Source organism: Hylobates moloch, unplaced genomic scaffold (genome assembly GCF_009828535.3).
Source record: "Hylobates moloch isolate HMO894 unplaced genomic scaffold, HMol_V3 SCAFFOLD_1, whole genome shotgun sequence".
Taxonomy (NCBI): Eukaryota; Metazoa; Chordata; class Mammalia; order Primates; family Hylobatidae; genus Hylobates; species Hylobates moloch.
This window is the reverse complement of record NW_026652276.1, coordinates 176732114-176743237: the sequence shown is the minus strand read 5'-3', so window position 1 is coordinate 176743237 and position 11124 is coordinate 176732114. Positions and strand designations below refer to the sequence as shown.

Below are 11124 nucleotides of genomic sequence, written 5' to 3'. Positions count from 1 at the left end.
ATAATTTTAAACATAGAAATTCACATGGTTAATATGTATTAAAATGTTGAATATCAGTAGTAAAAGATATGCAATTTAATACTCCTAACTTTTCCTACCAAGTTAGTAAAGTTCAAAAACTGATGGCACAATTTAAATTGCTGCCTCACTGTTAGCAAGGATGAAGTAAAAGAGACATTTCTCTATGGTCCTGCTAGAATTATAAATTGGTGCAACCTCTTTACAACTCTGTTTGACTGTTTAATAATAGCCGCAAAATAATTTGATCAAGTATTTCATCTATTAGAAAATACTTTAAAGAATTAAAAAATTAGACAAAGATTGATGCATAAAGGTATTTATTACAGTATCATAGGATATTTGAAAAATGTCAGAAACAAATTATCAGTATTAGATACTGGTTTTTTGTTTGCTTGTTTTGTTTTGCTGGTCGCAGTTTTTAATCGTGGCAGGGCCTCACACACGCGTGCACGCGTGCACGCACACACACACACACACAGGCTTCAGATCTTGTTGAAAGCTGCGGTGTCGACACCCTACACATGCTACTCAAACTTGGTGACCTCCTCTTCTAGCAAGTCTGTCCCCACCTTGTCATCCCCTGCCACACACTGAATCTGCAGCTTCCAGATAGCGTAGCCCACGGGCACCAGCTTGGAGCCCCCAGACCACTCCGTCCAGCTAGATGGAGCACACACAGGCCTTCAGCTGGGCCATGTCCGTCTCATCATCCCAAGGCTTGACGTCCCGCAGGATGGAGAACTGGGCCACCAGCGCCGGCTTCTTAACCTTCTTCTCTGCGTACTGCCGCAGCCACTCCTCCCGCAGCCGCACTGCCTCCTTGTCCTCCTCCTCAATGTCGCTGCTAAACAGGTCAATGTCATCGTCCTCATCATCCTCTGCTGGTGTGGCAGGCTTCTTGGCCGGGGGTTCCACTTGGCGCGTGGAGGACACGTGCTGGGTCTGCGGGGCTGTGGCTTGGAGACGGCCTGCTGCAGCTCCTGCACCACGCCTCGCAGGCTCTGGTTCTGCACTTCCAGGCTGGTGCTCCGGACGTCGGGCCACTGGGGCAACTGGAGGCCCCGGGGCCTGAGCTCTGGCGGGAGGCGCCGGCCACAGTCCTGTTTAACTGCTCCTAGAATTTCCTTTCTGCATCGTCATGTTTGAATTTGTCGAACCAGATCTTCTCATGTACTAGGCAGTTTGTAGCCGTTTTTCTGACGCCAGCCAAGGACGCGGCGACCAGAGAGGAGGAATAGGCGGGCGCGTGACGCCTGAGGAAAGGGCCAGTATTACAGATATTGTTAATCAAATTGGAAGCCCTCTATATAATGGACTATGACAAGTTTTCATTTACATTAAGAAATTGTGCATGATGGAATTAGCTGCTCTGGGAACTGCCTCAGATCCTAAGCCTGCTCTTAGATGCTATGAAAACACAGAAATGGTTAGAGGTGGGGAAGGTCACTTTCAGCCCATCTCTATCATCACAGTGTCCATTGGCTTCTGGAGGCTTGCTCTGAGAAATGTCCTATCTTAGATTAAGAGAATGGCCGAGGGAAAAGGTGTTTTCTGAGTAAGTACTGAATTCTCAGGCAGGCCACTATTTTAGAAGCCTAATTCTGAAGAGTTCTTAATTAGACCAGCTTCCCCCAACGTTTAAGGGGAAAATTAGACATGAGAATAGTTCATTAGAAACTGGACATTGTGGCTTAACCTCTTGAGCCTCTTTACATTGTGTTTCGTAATTCGTGGTTCATCGCTTTGCTAGCCATCAGACTTAATAGAGGAATTTTTAAAACAATAGGTTTGTGTGGAGATTCTGATTTAGTAAGTGAGGTACAGAGCCCAAGAATCTGGGTTGTAAGCCAATTTTCTGGTTCCATTCTTTAATAAGCATAGAATCTAGAGCTTGAAAAGGCAGCATGGGTATCACTGTTTGAAAATTAGAATTTCAGGTCACAGCCTAGCCCTTCTAAAACAGAATTTGCACTTTAGTAAGATCCCCAGGTATTTTGTACAAACGTTAAAATTGAGAAGCACTAATGCATTAAGTTTGATAAACAACCAGGTTTGTTAACTGATGTGGAAGTTCAGGGAAAGCGTGAGAGTAAGACATCATTGTTTAATATGAGTTGGTTGCACTTACCTCAAAAGTATTTGGTCTGTTAACTGTTTTATCGGAGTGACTAACATATAATTAAATTTCAAGGACTGTTTACAAAAAAAAAATCTTAGCCATGGAATGAAACTGTTTCATAATAACAGAGCAATAATTATTGTACATAATTATTTTCTATAGGATATTTATGACCATGATTAGTATGGAAAACGTCAAGATATCCACAGAGCTATGAGAATGAACTAGAATAGAGAAGCTAAGTTACAACACTAACACAAACTACTAGGACATAACTCGAAGCAATGTGTCTTAGTTTTGCTATATTTGGCAGTAGTAGTAGCAACAAAATAAAGGTAGCTGGAGGCTCCTTGTACCACACAAATTTGAAAAGACCAAGAAGCCAAGAGTAACAGACTTTGAGTCTTCGACAATTTATCCCTTTATGGTCTATGCATGTTTATACACTGTTCAAAGGAGCATTTGTCATGCATCCCAAAATTGTACCAAAACAAACTCCATTTTCTACTACAAACAAACAATAAGCAAAAGAAACAGTATGATGGAATCAGTTTTTAAAATCATTTCAATAGAAACAAAATATTGTTATTGCATGATCAAAGCTTGGCATCTTTCAGGAGAATAATTAGTACAGCCAGTCCAGATCTGATAATAATGTCATAAAATCTGACAAATCACAGCTGGAATCCTCCTAGAAGAATGAGGAGAGAGGCTAAGAATCAAGTGCTTAAAGATTTTGTTTGCACCATGAAAGGGTTTAGAAATGCAGCTCAGCTGAATTTGGAGTCAATAATTCTTTATTTTATTTATATAAAGTGTTCTTGTATTCAAGTTTCTTAATCACTGCTGTCATATGATTGATTTACACAGAGATAATATAATGTTGATTTGATTCTTTACCTCACACCAAAGAATATGCCTTTCTCTAAAGGCAAAGGCTGTAAGTGAATTGTGTGTCCCATTCCTTTATTATTTTATGAGACCAAATTTATTTTAAGCTTCTGAAGAAGCTGCCTTCCTCTGCTTGGCTGGGTTCATAGCCATCATTGCAAGTCTTGTGAGATACTTAAGGAATCATGTTGCCAGCACATTGGCAGAAGATGAGGAACAGAGAAACATGGAAAATATTTTTCAAGAAATTACTTCACCCTAGAAGGAGAGACAAATAGAGACATAGCATGGCTGATTAAGGGATGGTGTAAGTACCACTGTGTACACCATCTATTTTTATACATTTATTAATCATGAGCAAGAAAGAAACTTCCAAAACATAAACAGTAAAGCAAAGATTTGGATATGAAATAGTGGCATTAATGTCAAACAGATAAATGAGAAATAGACAATTACAGTAACAAGAATTTCATGTTACTTAAAGCCTAACTTTTGAGAGGTTATGCTGTTTTTAGAGGAAAGTTATGGCAGCACAGAAAATTGTGGATTTAATTCAGCATAATTTATGATCAGAAACTACTGTGGAATTTTTTCGTTCTAAATTTCTGTAGGGTTTATATAGTTTTAGGTGGATTCCCCTCTGCAGTGACATCAAATATATTTTATTAGTTATACCAACTACCACAGCCTACAGAGAAGCTTGGATATACATACTAAAATAAAATACCCTCTAAAAATATTTGCATAATCTTAGATGCTTTCAAATTATAACTCTACCAGAGATTTTTGGGGTGCCTGCTTTGCTAATTTTTTTTTTTTTTTTCAAAAACCACTGAGTAAAGCTCTGAATTCAGAGAATTTGGTCTCCATTTCATGGCTTATTGCTTGAGGATTAGACATCTGGTCCAATCAGAGCCAATTAAATTCCTCTAGTTTCTAGTTTACATTTATTTGGTATTACAAGTTGCATCTGGCTGTAATGGCTCTTAAATGTGTAGAGTACCTGGTTTTTGGAGTGCTTCGGTTGCAAAAAAGAGACCAAAGAAGATTTCCAGTGAAAATATAGCTGGAATATGTCATGCACGTGGTTCAATTAGAGCTCCCAAATTCCTAGTTGAGGAATACTCTCCCTTAAGGTCACTGCTAGTGCCACAGCCTTGGCTGCAGGGTCATAAACCCTTTTGAGGTTCCACAGTACTCAATTCCATCATTTAAAAGAAGGTAACAACAACAAAACTAACAAACTATCTTTGTATTGTCGGATTCGTCCCTAAGATTCAAAGTCCCTGTTAGGATTTAATTACATATTTTGAAAAGGAGCACATATATGCAATGTTTTAAATAACTGCTGAGTTGCTCACAGTCTAAACCATATTTTATTATTGCAGTATTTGACGGTCTATTTTAATCATTACGTTTATTGCATAATTGTTTATTTCACAATCTAGCATATTATCTTCGCAAATATCTAACTTATGCAATAAATATAATGGTTAAAAGAAACTGTCTTAAATACTTCAATGATAAAACATGATTTACACTGTGAGAGTCAACCCAGCAGTTATTTAAACTCAACTGTTCCAACTTTTCAAAGACTGATAATACTCAGAATATAATCTGAAGTTCTGTATGCGTTCTGCAAGGTCCTATGATCAGACACCTGGATGTCTTTCCAATTGTATTTTCTGACATATTTCCCCTTGCTCAGATGCGTCGGCAATACCAAGTCACCTGCTATTTTTTAATCACATTAAGCGGGTCTATACTTGGGTCCTTGCTATTGACTGTTCCTGGGACTTTGGTCCATTGAAGAGTCAAATGCTTTCATTCAAGTTTCTCCTTAAATGAAATTTCATCATTAAATCCTTTCCTAGCAATTCTGTTTATATTAGCATCCCATCTCCATCATTCTCTACCATCTCTCCATCATTCTTTACTTACCTTAATTAATTTTTTCTTTGACTTCTTACAACTTGACATCTTACGTACTCAGTTTTTGATTCTTGCCCCAGCACCACACACACACACGCACGTGCGTGCACACACACACACCCACACTCTCCACACTGACAGGAATGTAATTGCATTAGTCCGTTCTCACGCTGCTATAAAAAAACTGCCCAAGACTGGGTAATTTATAAAGGAAACAGGTTTGATTGACTCACAAATCTGCAGGTCTAGGGGGGCCTCAGGAAACTTACAATCATGGCAGAAGGGAAAGGAGAAGCAGGCACCTTCTTAACAGGGTGGCAGGATGGGGTGAGTGTAAGCAGGGGAAATGGCAGATGTTTATAACACCATCAAATCTCATGAGAACTCACTCACTATCACAACAGCATGAGAATAACTGCCCCCATGATTCAATTACCTCCCACCAGATCCCTCCCACGACACATGGGGATTATGGGAAGGAACTACAATTCAAGATGAGATTTGGGTGGGGACACAGTCAAACCATGTCAGTAATGTAAACTCCAATTTAAGGATTCTTTTTTTCATTGTAATATTCCATACACTTTTAAGGATGACTAAATTATGGTATGCACTCAATAAATATGGGTTGAATGAACTAGCAATATGGCAATAGATTACTACAGATGATTTTTTTTCAGGAGATAATACTCAGGAACTTTCAGCATCCATGTTTCTTGACATTCCAAATCCTTAATTTTACAGTTGAAGAACCTAATGGTAAGAATAATGAATACTGTGCAGCTGGGAGACTGAATGCCTTGATTCTATTTTATGTTTTCAGGTGGGCTTTCTTTTAGATGATACATCGTTTTTAATCCACATATAATGCATATATTTAGAAAAACTACTTATAAATATATAAGTAATTGGCCCTCATCTCTAGACCTTGTGGTATTTGATTTGTAAATTAGGGTGTAGGGTCATTAAAGATGAAAATAATTTTTTATTGTATTTAGTATCTTTGTATTATCAGAATGTAGCCCCAGTAAAAATACAGAGCAAGATAGTTACATAGAAAAAAATCTTGTATGTTGAGAAAATTTGTGTTGCAAAATTTTATCAATTGTCAATGAATGAAAAACTTGAAAAGTTGAAGAATATAAAGAGATTTTGGATAGATGACTTTCAGATATCTTAAAATCTATTTGTGGATATAATATATGTATAGGCAAAGGAATTACAGTGCAAGGTAAGAATATGACAAACTAATGGTAGAAGAAACAAGTTAAACTTTGATCGAAGAAGATAGCTTGGAGTCAGGAAAGTCTTTATAGAGGAGGGACAATAGCACCTATATTGGTAATAAAATATGAACATTTTCCTAGATTACGCAAATGAAAAACAATTTAATAAATTAATAGCATATTAATTATTTGAACCTGAAATAGAAAAACAAAATACATAATATGATTAAAGCTTTGTAACCCAACCAGGGTTATATGTAAAACTCTAGGTGACCAATTGGCTACCACAAAAGATGTTATAATTCCTATTTACTCCAGACATAAAGAGTTACTGCTGGCACAGCTTCTTTTCCTTTGAAAAGGAACACATACCTTTAATGTTTTAAATACCTGCTGAGCTGACTATAGCTCACAAGTATAGATAATGTTTATCTTCCTAATGAGCCCAGAAAAGTGATGACATGTCAAAATAAAGTGAACAAACAGCCCTTTTTAATGCTTACAATAGTGAATGGGTCTGAGCAATTTGCATTCCAGATCAAACTGAAAAGGAAACTAATCAAAAGCTCCATGGACCAGTGACACAATATGATTTCAGATTTGATCCTTGTTATTCAAAGAATCTGAAAGTCTGTTCGTGTCAAGCTGTATTGCTTTATCTATTTTATTAAAGTCCTTAATGATCATATGAATAGGGCAGTTGTTTGAGGGACCTTCTTTATTATATATCTACCCGAATCTATTTGCTGTATCATTTCTATGCACATTTTTGTTGTCATCATTTAGAAATGCTGTATTTCTTTTGTCTCTCTTTCCTCTTCTTTGCTCCAGACTTTCCTTTGCTCTAACCATACATACATTGGAACACAAGCACACATGTACGCAGCACAGAAATAGATGCACAAATGACAATTACTTCATTATCCTTATAATTGAAATTAGCCTAAGGTAAGGCTCAGGCTAACCAGTGAGAATCTCTGTAGATACTGAACATAAAGCTTTTCACTGAAATGTGAAAAGTTAAAAATGAAATCAAGTGAAGTGGTCTCTGCACACTTCCCTTCACGTTACAGAAAGGGACTCCAAACGAGTAATTTTTACATGAAAGGAATTTTTTTTCTTGTCCTTCTTTTACTGTCTCTAATATAATCTTTAATAAATCTGGCTAATATCCCAAAGAACAGACAGTTCAAGAAAATAAACAAGTAGGGCCAGGAGAGAGTAAATCTCTAACAAAGAAATGAGAGATTAAATAAACTTAAAAAGGGAAATGTATAGTAGACTTTTGCCACTTGAAATAGTAAATATCAGTGATATGAAAAATTTGATGTAACTGAATATCTGATTCCCTCACCTATGTGAAAGAAGTAAGTCATTATTGCATATAACTTTTTATTCCACTGATAAAATGTCCAACTCTTTCTGAAACTTATCCTTTGCTTACTTCTCATTTATAACCTTATGACATGGTTGGAAGTTTTATGACAGATTTTACAATAAAAACTTAAGGAAAGATATGAAGTATTTCCTTGAAAGATAATATAAAAAAATAGAGCTTGTGCCATTAAATTAATATTTAAAATTATATTCTAATTATCTTATTACAATTAAATTTTATGTTCTAAAATAAAAACTCTAGGTGATTACCATACTTAGTTTAAATTAAAAATTGATACTTTATGATAAAAATTTATTTCAGGATTTATACCCACGGAAAATCTATTGCCTGTATCCTTAAGACAGCAGTTTCCTGCTTTCTCAAAGAAAGGCCTTAACATTAATGGATTTCATATGTTGGGTCCTTTCCTGTATGTACACAAGCAGTTAGATGTCCATTTTCCAAAACTATGAAATTATTTCAGTGAGTCTTAGACCATCCCAGAACTAATATTACCCTTTTTCTGACTTTTTTTAAGAAGACTTTGTTGAGATGCATAGGAAGAAGGAAGTCTATTTCTATAAACTCAGTTGAAATTTGAAGCTTTAAAGAAGCAAAATCAATTTCTATCAAATAGAAATAACTTTTGATGACTCTGAAGGGATTTTTTTTGTGTATGTGTGCAAGGAGCAGGATAATTCTAGGGAAAATTTCAGATTGCCGGTGGAGGGGATACTACAAAGACCTCATACGGACTTCACTGGATCCATTTAGATGCTATAAAATTATAGCATTTAATGTGTTAGGAATATCTTCTGGTATTATTCTAACTGTGTTCCCCACATTCAGAAACATTTCTTAAAGATGTTGGCACTGGAGGTAGCAGTGGGATGGGAGTGGAAGTGAGAAAGGAAACCTTGGACTATGAATCTTGCTTCAATGACAAGAGATCCATTTTATGAACTTCCAATTTTAAGCTTTCCTGTTGAGTTTCACTCAAAAATATGTGTCCATTTTGGATCTCTAGAAAGCAGATGCCGATATGGAATTTGGAGTGTAAGATATTGGTTGTGGGAAATATCTGTGAAGGACAGAGGTGAGAATGAGCAAGCATACATGGAATAGAATAACCTTAGTCCTTAGAGAAGTAGATGCCAAAGTGGGAATAAAAATATCCAGATTTCATGTAAGAAACTTGTATGAAAGGATATAGGATGCCAGAGAAGGCTTGTATGGCTATAAAACCATGGCACAAGTCTGATTCTAAAGTAAAGAAAAGGAGGGATGGATGGGAGCCTCTCAGACAGCTGTCTAGTCTTTTTTTTTTTTGAAGAATGATTTTATTATATGTTTATATGTAACATCTTATTTTCTAGTGGATACAATGATCAAGTGCAGGTGCTTTAATGAAATCAAAATAAAAGATTCTTGTTGATGAACAGAAATCATTTTAAGACTTTGGAAGTGCATATTACTTAATTTTCATACCTAAGAGGATAAGAATTGCTTATAAAATCAAAATTTCCAAGAGATAAACTATGGAATAGTCCCCGGAGTGTGATGTTCCCCTTTCTGTGTCCATGTGTTCTCATTGTTCAATTCCTACCTATGAGTGAGAACATGTGGTGTTTGGTTTTTTGTCCTTGTGATAGTTTACTGAGAATGATGGTTTACGGTTTCATCCATGTCCCTACAAAGGACATGAACTCATCATTTTTTATGGCTGCATAGTATTCCATGGTGTATATGTGCCACATTTTCTTAATCCAGTCTATCATTGTTGGACATTTGGGTTGGTTCCAAGTTTTTGCTATTGTGAATAGTGCTGCAGTAAACATAAGTGTGCGTGTGTCTTTATAGCAGCATGATTTATAGTCCTTTGGGTATATACCCAGTAATGGGATGGCTGGGTCGAATGGTATTTCTAGTTCTAGATCCCTGAGGAATCACCACACTGACTTCCACAATGGTTGAACTAGTTTACAGTCCCACCAACAGTGTAAAAGTGTTCCTGTTTCTCCACATCCTCTCCAGCACCTGTTGGTTCCTGACTTTTGAATGATGGCCATTCTAACTGGTGTGAGATGGTATCTCATTGTGGTTTTGATTTGCATTTCTCTGATGGCCAGTGATGATGAGCATTTTTTCATGTGTTTTTTGGCTGCATAAATGTCTTCTTTTGAGAAGTGTCTGTTCATGTCCTTCGCCCACTTTTTGATGGGGTTGTTTGTTTTTTTCTTGTAAATTTGTTTGAGTTCGTTGTAGATTCTGGATATCACCCCTTGGTCAGATGAGTAGGTTGTGAAAATTTTCTCCCATTTTGTAGGTTGCCTGTTCACTCTGATGGTAGTTTCTTTTGCTGTGCAGAAGCTCTTTAGTTTAATTAGATCCGATTTGTCTATTTTGGCTTTTGTTGAAATTGCTTTTGGTGTTTTAGACATGAAGTCCTTGCCCATGCCTATGTCCTGAATGGTATTGCCTAGGTTTTCTTCTAGGGTTTTTATGGTTTTAGGTCTAACATGTAAGTCTTTAATCCATCTTGAATTAATTTTTGTATAAGGTGTAAGGAAGGGATCCAGTTTCAGCTTTCTACATATGGCTAGCCAGTTTTCCCAGCACCATTTATTAAATAGGGAATCCTTTCCCCATTGCTTGTTTTTGTCAGGTTTGTCAAAGATCAGATAGTTGTAGATATGCAGCATTATTTCTGAGGGCTGTGTTCTGATCCATTGATCTATGTCTCTGTTGCAGTACCAGTACCATGCTGTTTTGGTTACTGTAGCCTTGTAGTATAGTTTGAAGTGATGTAGTATAGTTTGAAGTGATGCCTCCAGCTTTGTTCTTTCGGCTTAGGATTGACTTGGCAATGCTGTCTCTTTTTGGGTTCCATGTGAACTTTAAAGTAGTTTTTTTCCAATTCTGTGAAGAAAGTCATTGGTAGCTAGATGGGGATGGCATTGAATCTATAAATTACCTTGGGCAGTATGGCCATTTTCACGATATTGATTCTTCCTACCCATGAGCATGTAATGTTCTTCCATTTGTTTGTATCTTCTTTTATTCATTGAGAGTTGTTTGTAGTTCTCCTTGAAGAGGTCCTTCACATCCCTTGTAAGTTGGATTCCTAGGTATTTTATTCTCTTTGAAGCAATTATGAATGGGAGTTCACTCATGATTTGGCTCTCTGTTTGTCTGTTATTGGTGTATAAGAATGCTTGTGATTTTTGCACATTGGTTTTGTATGCTGAGATTTTGCTGAAGTTGCTTATCCACTTAAGGAGATTTTGGTCTGAGACGATGCGGTTTTCTAGATATACAATCATGTCATCTGCAAACAGGGACAATTTGACTTCCTCTTTTCCTAATTGAATACCCTTTATTTCCTTCTCCTGCCTAATTGCCCTCTCCAGAACTTCCAACACTATGTTGAATAGGAGTGGTGAGAGAGGGCATCCCTGTCTTGTGCCAGTTTTCAAAGGGATTGCTTCCAGTTTTTGCCCATTCAGTATGATATTGACTGTGGGTTTGTCATGCATAGCTTTTATTATTTTGAGATA

At 36.9% G+C, this 11124-nt stretch overlaps 1 pseudogene; it reads right to left on the bottom strand.

Moving 5' to 3' along the window:
* Positions 1–503: 503 nt before the first annotated feature.
* Positions 504–5011, bottom strand: LOC116810888 (elongation factor 1-delta-like; annotated as a pseudogene).
* Positions 5012–11124: the final 6113 nt, after the last annotated feature.